This window comes from Gymnoscopelus microlampas (genome assembly GCF_963454915.1).
Source record: "Gymnoscopelus microlampas genome assembly, chromosome: 5".
Taxonomy (NCBI): domain Eukaryota; kingdom Metazoa; phylum Chordata; class Actinopteri; order Myctophiformes; family Myctophidae; genus Gymnoscopelus; species Gymnoscopelus microlampas.
The window spans coordinates 56,830,874-56,840,863 of record NC_139942.1 but is presented as its reverse complement, the minus strand read 5'-3'; the positions used below and the strand labels follow the sequence as shown (position 1 = coordinate 56,840,863).

At 41.1% G+C, this 9,990-nt stretch overlaps 1 long non-coding RNA gene across 1 annotated transcript; it reads left to right on the top strand.

The window, feature by feature from the left end:
• The first annotated feature begins 741 nt into the window (after nucleotides 1-741).
• Nucleotides 742-4,198, top strand: LOC311045483. The gene is made up of 4 exons (XR_014600774.1): nucleotides 742-834; nucleotides 1,855-1,994; nucleotides 3,432-3,596; nucleotides 3,988-4,198. It is a non-coding gene; the product is annotated as an uncharacterized lncRNA (long non-coding RNA).
• The last annotated feature ends 5,792 nt before the right edge of the window (nucleotides 4,199-9,990 follow it).

The following is a 9,990-nucleotide window of genomic DNA, read 5'->3' as shown; positions in this document are numbered from 1 at the left end:
AGAGGCATATGTCATGTTTAATGTTACAGCCATGAAACATGCTTACACATATACCTCTACTCATGAGGAACACATCTGTCACTGTGACCCATAAGCTCCGCCCTCACACTTTACAACCTTTTCAGTAGTTTGAAAAACATGTACATCTTTACTCCTCCTGTGATGTTTTTAATTACATCTAAACTTAACTGAGCCTGTGTGACCCAATCAGATCTCAGTTATCTATGTTATAATAGGCCTACTGTATTTATAAATCAGGTATTACTCTTTCTCAACTCTCTGAGTAAAGCAGCCCCAATCACCCTTTTTAAATTATTTATTTGTAAACCGTTTCAGTGAATCTGAACATGAAGTAGTCCTGGGCCTGCACGACCGCACAGACAGAAACACAAACAAAAACCATGTCAGGAGAATTGGGGAGGTATGTGCTCTGTTTTGTAATATATGTATAATAGGGATGCAACATCATTTTGTCACATGTATTATCAGGGTGCTTGGGTGATTGGATGTTTCCTGACTGGAAAATGTGGTTAAAGGCAGGCATTCAATCAACAAGCTACATGTTTTTGTTTTGTTTGCTGTTGTTTGCTGTTGTTTTTTTTCTTCTTCTTTTTAACTACTAACAGTTAAAATGTCCCTGATAGGTCTTCAAACACCCCAAATACAACCCCAACACTTCTGACTATGACATCTCACTGATCAAGCTGATCCCGCTGTACTCTTACCAACGGGTTAGGTGTAGTCATGTAACCCCTGTGTGTCTGGCTGACACTGACAACTTCCCTCCTGGCACGGAGTGTGTGACCACTGGCTGGGGCTGGACCCGCAACCACAGTGAGTGAATGACAGGAAACACACTCTTTCCATTCATCAGCCACAGTGACTGGACTATTTCACCAGTCTCTTCAATGATTTAGAATAGAGTAGGATGTCAGTAGGCTAACGCTGAGCAAACTAATAGAGCAGACTAACCACATTCACAGTAGGATCAATGAACGATTGTCAATCATTATTATTTCCGTTTGAAATCTTGTCCAGAATATAACTGTACAACCGGCAAAGCTTCCAGACGATGTAATACAACAATAACAATGTTAGGGCTACTACATGTTTTGGTCATTACCTTGAATGTTTCTAACAAACATCAAAGGCCCTCTTCTCAAAAAGGACAATGACATGACAGCCACTAACTATTTAAGTTGAATGACATGAATGACATGAATGACATATTATCATACCAATCACATCGTCATGAATGGAATACGCTCGTATATACATTTATACTGCTACTGTAAGTTTGTAGGCCTCACTGTCCATGAAAAGATGGTCGGGAGTCCCGACTCCCGAAAATGCTCTCGCAAAAGTGCTCGTATATTTTGAAAATAGCAGATCTACAAGCTCACAACGCGCCGCGATGCGACACTTGCGAGCTTGTAGATCTGCTATTTTCAATGCAGCCAGATCTGTAATCTTATCTAAATGACTGTTAAAGCAGTTTGTTTAAATTACTTTATATAAAATTATATATTTTCACAGGGATTATTTATTAGTGTGTTAGATACATTTTGGAGTGGATAGATGTGTCCAGATGCCTGTCAGACGGTCAGGTCTACAATGGAACAAACGGCTGTAGCCAAAGCCAACAACTGCCTGCGACCTGACGTGAGATCTGTACGGGCGGTAGGCTGAAAACGTCAGGATATATTGATAAATGCCCAAAGTTGCGGTGATCTCGCCGTATGCCCATTATTTGGTCCACAGCGCGTTGATAAATGAGGGCCAATGTGTCATTCTCAGTGGCACATTGGTGTCTATAGCACAAACCTAACGTTTCACTGCTGTGTATTTTTCCAGCTAATGAGAAACCTGACAAACTCCAGCAGGCTTGTGTGCCCCTCTTCACCAACGATGACCGCCAGAGATGCTTCCTCAACCAATTCAACATCACCAGTCAGATGATCTGTGCTGGAGCCTCTGGAGCTGTAACCTGCAAGGTGAGTGACACACACTTAAACTACAAAGAGAGGAAAACATCGAGATGACATTTAGACATGAACAGTGTTGGGTAACGTTACTTTTAAGTAACTTGTTACGTTACAGGATTACTTTCTGAGAAAAGTAACTTGTTAGATTATTTCCCGAGTGTTTGTAGATATCTAGCACGTTTGATATTTGACTCTGTCGCCGACTGGACATCAGACAGTATCATACAGTATGAACGGGGTGCGATCACACACAGCCAATGAGAGCACATTACAGCAGCCACCGTGGCTAGGAGAGGATCACTGTACCTGACCGCAACAAACAGACCCAGAGAGAGAGAGAGAGAGAGAGAGAGAGAGCGCTGTGTGTATGTGTGTGCGTGAGCAGCGTGTCTCACTCTGAACAGTGCTGCCAGATTGTGCGAGAGAATTACGCAACCAGATCTACGAAAACAAGCCCAACAAAAGACTTTAGGACATTAGGAAACAAGGCCAAATAAGCAACTACACTTTAGAAATAAGCCCAAAAAACACAACCCGCAATAATATTTACAAGCAACTCTACAGAAAAACAAGCCCAAAGTCGCTTATAATAAGCGGACATGGCAACACTGTTTCCGAGTTGCATTGCGCTGTTTAAGCTGGTTGACTTGTTGTTTGTTTTTAGAGAGAGAGAGAGAGAGAGAGAGAGAGAGAGAGAGAGAGAGAGAGAGAGAGAGAGAGAGAGAGAGAGAGAGAGAGAGAGAGAGAGAGAGAGAGAGAGAGAGAGAGAGAGAGAGAGAGAGAGAGAATTCATTATTTAATGTCAATCAATAGTGCCCTGTCTTCTTCCAAAATCAAAAGCAAGCCTACCAGAGTGACCGCCAGTGTTGTGGAGGTGGAGCTGTGATGGGCGTGGCTATTTGCATTGACTCCTCCTTTCACCAGTACATCCAAAAATAGTGTGAATACTTCCATGACCGTACTAAAGGAGAACCTCTCTGTCATCTCTCAATGTTTGCCATGTCGCACACGTGCGGCAAATGAATGTAATAAAAACAAGTGTGTTACGCCATAAGTGGTGACCCGTTGAATACAGAGCCGAATAGAATGATAACACAATCACCACACCCTGTTGGCCCAGTCACCAATTTCTGTGTAACATCCGTGCAAGTCTCCGTGCCGTTGACAGTGACGAGCGACTAGTTCATTGATCAGGAAACCTCGCAAATGTGTCGGACGGATTTTCCTTTTCATTTGTGGCAACAAATTAGATCTTAAATGTAACTAAGTAACGCCATTATTTTGGAAAAGGTAACTAGTAACTGATTACTCTATTGCAAACCTAATGCGTTAGGTTACTCTGTTACCCAAAAAAGTATTCCGTTATAGTAACAGCGTTAATTTTAACGCCTTTACCCGCAACACTGAACATGAAACACGTTAAAACACAACTACTCGTTGTTTCAGGGTGACTCTGGAGGCCCCCTGGTGTGTAAGAACGGAACGGAACCCTGGACCCTGGTTGGTGTGACCTCCTGGGACGCGAAAGGCGTTCACAGCAAGCCTGCTGGGTTGGCCCGCATCACTGCACTGCGTACCTGGATGGACCGGACCTTGGCTGACAAGTAAACTGTAAACAGATGTTACTCTAACTGTCATCTTCACCATCAATAATAATCAATAAATGCAAATGCCTGGGTCCTTGATGTGGAAACTGTTTGCAGTAATGAATGCAATACATTTTAGAACATCTACACTTATGATCACATGACCAAAATAGGGATGCCAGGTTGAAATATGTTATCTAATCAAGAAGATTATATAACAAACCAACCTGGATCGTAAGTGTCAAATGAAGTGTTTTATCATAATGTATTGAAGTAATGAAGTGTTTTACCATAATGTATTGAAGTAATGAAGTGTTTTACCATAATGTATTGAAGTAATGAAGTGTTTTACCATAATGTATTGAAGTAATGCATTGTTTTATCATAATGTATTGTCTGTATGTGTGTCCCTTCAGGCTGTGACCCTCCAGCATCACCATCATACCTGGTGTGTCCAGTACGTCCACATCACTGATCTGCGCGCCTGATGAACCGGACCATCGCTGCCAACTACACTGTAAACTGTTACTCTAGCTGTCATCTACACCTCAAGGACCACCCCACCCCACCTCCTACAACTAATACACTGTAAACTGATGTTTAGTTGTCATCTACACCTCAAGGACCACCCCACCCCACCTCCTTACTATTAATCGGTTAGAAACCTTGTATCGTAATTTTTCTACTTTTTGTCAAAAATGTATGCCTGACTTCATCATGCAAGAGTGTCAAACAAAAGCAGTGAACATAGCAGATCTACAAGCTCACAACCTGTCGCCGTGAGATGCGTTGTGAGCTTGTAGATCGGCTATTTTCACCATTATGAAATGTTTTTAAAAAATATAGTAAAAATCACACCCAGTGTGAAGTGGGCGGTGTGTGGTCATCACGACATGACTCACTTTAAAAAAAGGATAAATGACTTTTGTTAAAGTCCATACTGCTATTCATAGGGCTGCACATGTGTCATGTGTTTCGCTAGCCAATCACAGTCCTGAATTTGCAAAGTCAGCCAATCACATTACAGTTAGTGGTGATGACACTAGCTGTAATGTGATTGGCTGATATGAAAAAAGTATCGATTTGCATTAACAATGGAAGGGTTAGGGGGTACACAAATTTTTTGGTCGGTGTCCAAAACTCACTTATAGGGGGCGGCTACACCGCCCCAATAATAATGTACAACGGTTGTGTACATGCAACAAAACTAAAGAAAACAAACATTTTCCAATGGACCATCTGTAATTATGCAATAGACCATCATCAATCAATAATAGGATCAATGTAAATGTCTGGGTGTATTTGTCCTTGAGGTGCACATTGTTTACAGTGATAAATGCATATCGCTTATTGCTTGAATGAATACATCTTTGAATTGCAGTTGTGTACCAGTGGTTGTCATTCATTTTACATGGAGCCTCTTCTTATTACAGTACATCTGATTTGCTGAATTGCTGTAAATAGTGTATTTAGGATTAGCACACAACGCCGTATGGCTTCAGAGGTTAATAATGCTGACTTGATCTACCAACAACCCAAAGGCTCTTTTAAGAGACACCCACACTTTCTCTACACAGTTGATTCCATGTTTATTTAAATGTGAACTTTAGCAGAATATTATTTAGGCTAATTGCCTCGTATCAAGGTGAGAGAAAAGGAGATCATGGAGTAGAGCTTAATACATTTGCTCAAACATAAACATCCTAGTAGTGCAGACAGAACCTTAAATGATCTTACTATACTATGATTTAAATAAAGTGTAATACAGACACATTGTGATCCTCCAAATATGTTTAACAGCCAACATACCATGTGATTTAATGTATATGCATGCTATTCAGAGTCACCAGCAGAGGGCAGTGTAGACTGAGGTGACCACTTAATGTTTTATAACAGTCACCTCAATGTAGATATACTCTGTTACAAGTAGAGATCCTGCATTCAAAATGTACTTTAGTAAAAGTACAAAAGTATCGGCATCAAAATAATACTTAAAGTACCAAAAGTAAAATTACTCATTGTGCAGAATACTTCACAGGTTCAACATGTATAAAAAATCTTTAGAAAATAGCCGATATACAAGCTCAAACAACTCTACTGTACCTCCATGTTGTGTAACGTTACATTATAAACACATGTAGTTCAGTTGTTTAAACAACTCTACTGTACCTCCATGTTGTGTAACGCTACATTATAAACACAGGGCATGTTTTTTTATTTTGGCTTCAGAGGGGGTCATACAACTGTTGTGCCACACGTCCCCGGTCCCTCCCCTGCACGCCGTATGAGGGCAAGGGCCGGGCGTCTCCCTCACCCAGCAGCCAGCTCAGGTGTGGCTGGTCCACATCACCATCGTCAGGAGCTGGCCAATATAAGCTGCTGAGAACCGACGCCCGATGCTTGGATATTAAAGGAGCACTTCACCCCTGGAAGAATTTACAATCACTCAATGTTAATAATATTTGTAGTAGATAACAGTCGCAAATTTTGAAATTTGCACCCTATGGCCAGAACAATATAGAAGTATGTGCTTTTGACTGGGGTTTGACTGGACTGCAGTATTACTACAATGACCATAATGCTTTGGGGCACTGCCCTTCCTTGATGGGAGGGGAGGATGAGTGGGGGTGTGGTCTACATTGTAACTTTCCCCTCCCAGTTCTCACTACAACAACACTCAACACATGTTGATGTTGTCATCAACCAGTGTTGCCATGTCTGCTTATTATAAGCGACTCTGGGACTTTGTAAATATTGGTAATTGAGGGTTACTTTTTTTGGGCTTGTTTTTAAATACATAAATAAAATAATTGTGTACTTGTCCACGGACCCTCATCTGAAAATATAATTTCTGCCAGTGACCCCTGTACCAGATTTGTGTTGTTAAAATGTTTCAAAAATATTCCATACATTTAGCGCTTTTTTTCCTCAAGATTTCTTAGAAAATAGCAGATCTACAACCTCACAATGCGTCACATCGCTACGCGTTGTGAGCTTGTAGATCGGCAATTTTCAAATAGCCCATGTCTAGGTTTAAAGTGCTCTTGGCTTAGGTGTTTTTCATTTGGGCTTGTTTTCATAGACCTGGTTGCTTATTTCTCTCACAAGGTCTGGCAACACTGAATAGACTTCATGAACGTTCCGTTCCGACTTAGTTTAAATTTTTGTCTACCTTTGGATCACAAAATACAACACGAAGCCATGTTATTTCTTCGACCACGTGAAATCTGCCTCTTGTTGAACCAGTACACAGTTGGACCAGTTGCAAGTTTGCTGTATAAACAGAAGGATAAACAGTCCCCAATTCCCATCATCACCGTCTCACCAGTGGCACTGATGCGCCAGCAAGGTGAAACTATTCAATCTTTGCTGCTGTTGTATTGTGTTCTGTATTGATTGCATCTTTTAGCAAACTAAATATATTGTGTAAATTAGCAGAGTAGCACTAAACGTGTGTGTGTGCGTGTGTGTGTGTGTGTGTGTGTGTGTGTGTGTGTGTGTGTGTGTGTGTGTGTGTGTGTGTGTGTGTGTGTGTGTGTTCAACATTCCTTCCCAGTTCCCACCACGAAGACAGTCCGGTGCTGGTGACGTCCACTGGGACTCGAGACATCCATGGCGATGAGGCATAGTCAACAATATAATAATAAAACAAAACGTTTCATACTCATGTCATGTGTGATTCCTTATTTCTGAGAACATAATGTTTCACTGTCATTTCCAGTTATATTCTTTGGACTAAACTTTAGAAAAAATGATGGGCATTACTTTAGAATAGATGACATGCTAATGTTCAAATACCTTGTCATATACAGCCTAATCGTTGTTTTTTTTGTTCAACTGAGACCGTTTCATGCTTTTAATTGGTGTATATGGATAACATTAGGTTTACTGTAGCCTATTGTATCTATAAGACCAGTAAAGTGTAATCCAATGTGCTGGGGTCCTCCAGCAAAATAATGATTACATGTAGAAGTAAATACTAATAGAATGTACAAGAGTTTCACGATTATATCTGCAATTCTTACAGTCATGTAATTATGAACCATTCTGCCAAATGAAAAGACCATCTCCTATATCATGAAACGGTTCAAAAGAACCCTTATAGAATTGTGGGTCGTACATTTTTTCATTATGAATGCAATGTAAAATATACCATGACCAATGAGTAGTAGAGCAAGCAGGGTATGAATGTAACCATTTTATTTAGAAAAATAATATATATGGCTGTATCATAATGCAAGTCCGAGGTCTTTCTTCATCAGCAGTTCCTCCATTTTTGCAGGCTGACAAGTGACAAGACAACATTCTGTCCTGTTGAAAATAACACATTAGATGATTATTAGACTTGTAGATTAGATATCATCCGACGTGAAGCCTAATTTATACTAATATTGCATGAGCGCTGAAAATAGCAGACCTACAAGCTCACAAAGTGTCGAGTCTGATCGACGCGTTGTGAGCTTGTAGATCTGCTATTTTCGGGAACCGGCAAGCAGTGTTGTGTTCTACTTCTTTTTTGAAGGTATACTATGATTATTCCCTGCCTCCCACAAAATGTAAAAAATGTGCACGCGCGCTTCGCGCGCGTGTGTGGCCCACAAAAATATTGAATGTGAAAATTTTCCGCGCGCTTCGCGCGCGTGTGTGGCCCACAAAAATATTTAATGTGAACATTTTCGTGGCCCACAAAAATATTGAATGTGAAAACAAGAGCAACGCTGGAATCGACAGGCTGGTTTTCCTTATTGAGTGTATGTGTCAGTGTCAGCAGATGAGAGTAGCTCCAATCGGAACCTCACCCTCCGCTGTATAGCTCCGAGATGAGGTTCCATATCGTTCTCTGCCGTTCAGCTGAAAAATGTCCGCACATTTGCCACTTTACATGTTTCTTACCCCTTTCTGCACATCGTATCCAAAAAGTAAAGGTATTCTGAAATGATCACAGATGTTTGAAATTTTAACTCACCATAAAATCTAACAAACGAGTTGAAAAAAGCACTTTATTCGCCTCTCTCCTCCGCCGGTTACATGTTTTTAAGACATTGCGCAAGAGTTGCGCCCATAGAGATAACATTACTGATTGCCCTACTGGTCAAATGTTGAATTGCATCTTCTAATGCATAATATTATTGAACCGGCTCAGGAGAGAAGCGATTTAAACACTTTTTTCAACTCGTTTGTTAGATTTTATGGTGAGTTAAAATTTCAAACATCTGTGATCATTTCAGAATACCTTTACTTTTTGGATACGATGTGCAGAAAGGGGTAAGAAACATGTAAAGTGGCAAATGTGCGGACATTTTTCAGCCGAACGGCAGAGAACGATATAGGACCTCATCTCGGAGCTACATAGCGGAGGGAGAGGTACTATATGGGGCTACAGATGAGAGCAGAGAGAGCGATTCTGTCCGGGACAGTGGCCGTGTCTCTGCCTCTGGTGCAGCAGACGGAGGCTGTTCTGGAGACGCATCAGACGCGCCTGATTAAAGTACTTCATTAGTATTCGCGTCGTTGTTAATGTGTGAATTCCGTCGCAGCCATTACTTATCACCTCAAGAACAATAGCTTCACACTTGATAAGCCATCAACTCAGAGTTAGCCCACATTCTTGCTGCCCCCCCCTGCCTTGGGCAGTTAGCGTATCACAGCGTATCACAGCGTATCAGATGCGCTGTTTTGAACAGTTTTTGAAGGTATACGATGGCGACGAAAAATAATCTCAAGGTGTACGCCGTACACAGCATCTGACGGTAGAACACACCACTGCCGGCAAGTCTATGGACGAAATAGCGCTGAAACATGGCTGTCATGGCGGCGCTTCAACCTGGTGTTTGCACTTTCTACGTGTACAATCCGTACGTCTATATAAACGGTCAGATTTCAAATATAAAGTGCTTATCCCATGACCACGGATGTTACAATTTGAATCGGGTGGGTCTAAGTACCAGTATCTTCCGTATTGTTTAATAAAAAGCATTTTAATCCAATCGGTGGCCATTTTCTCCTCTTGCTTTCAATTACGCGACCCTATCGGTTGGGATGTGTATTGCACTCTGATACATTATACATCTATGAGAAAATGGCCACCGTTCGGATTTAAATGTTTTTTTATTGAACAATATGGAAGATATGTACTTAGACCCATCCGATTCCAATTGTAACATCTGTGGCCACGGGGTAAGAATTTAATATTTGAAATATGAACGTTTATGTAGATGAAAGGGCTGTGAATGGGAAAAGTGCCAACACCAGGTTGAAGTTCCGCCATGACAGTCATGTTCCAAAACAAAGACATGGGTTTCCGATGCTACATCAAAGTCAACAATAACAAACGTTCCGTTCACGCCAGGCTCCACAAGCTAGTTTAGTCTACCCAAGGGATACAACATGATATTATACAGTGGCAACTTTACAGCATG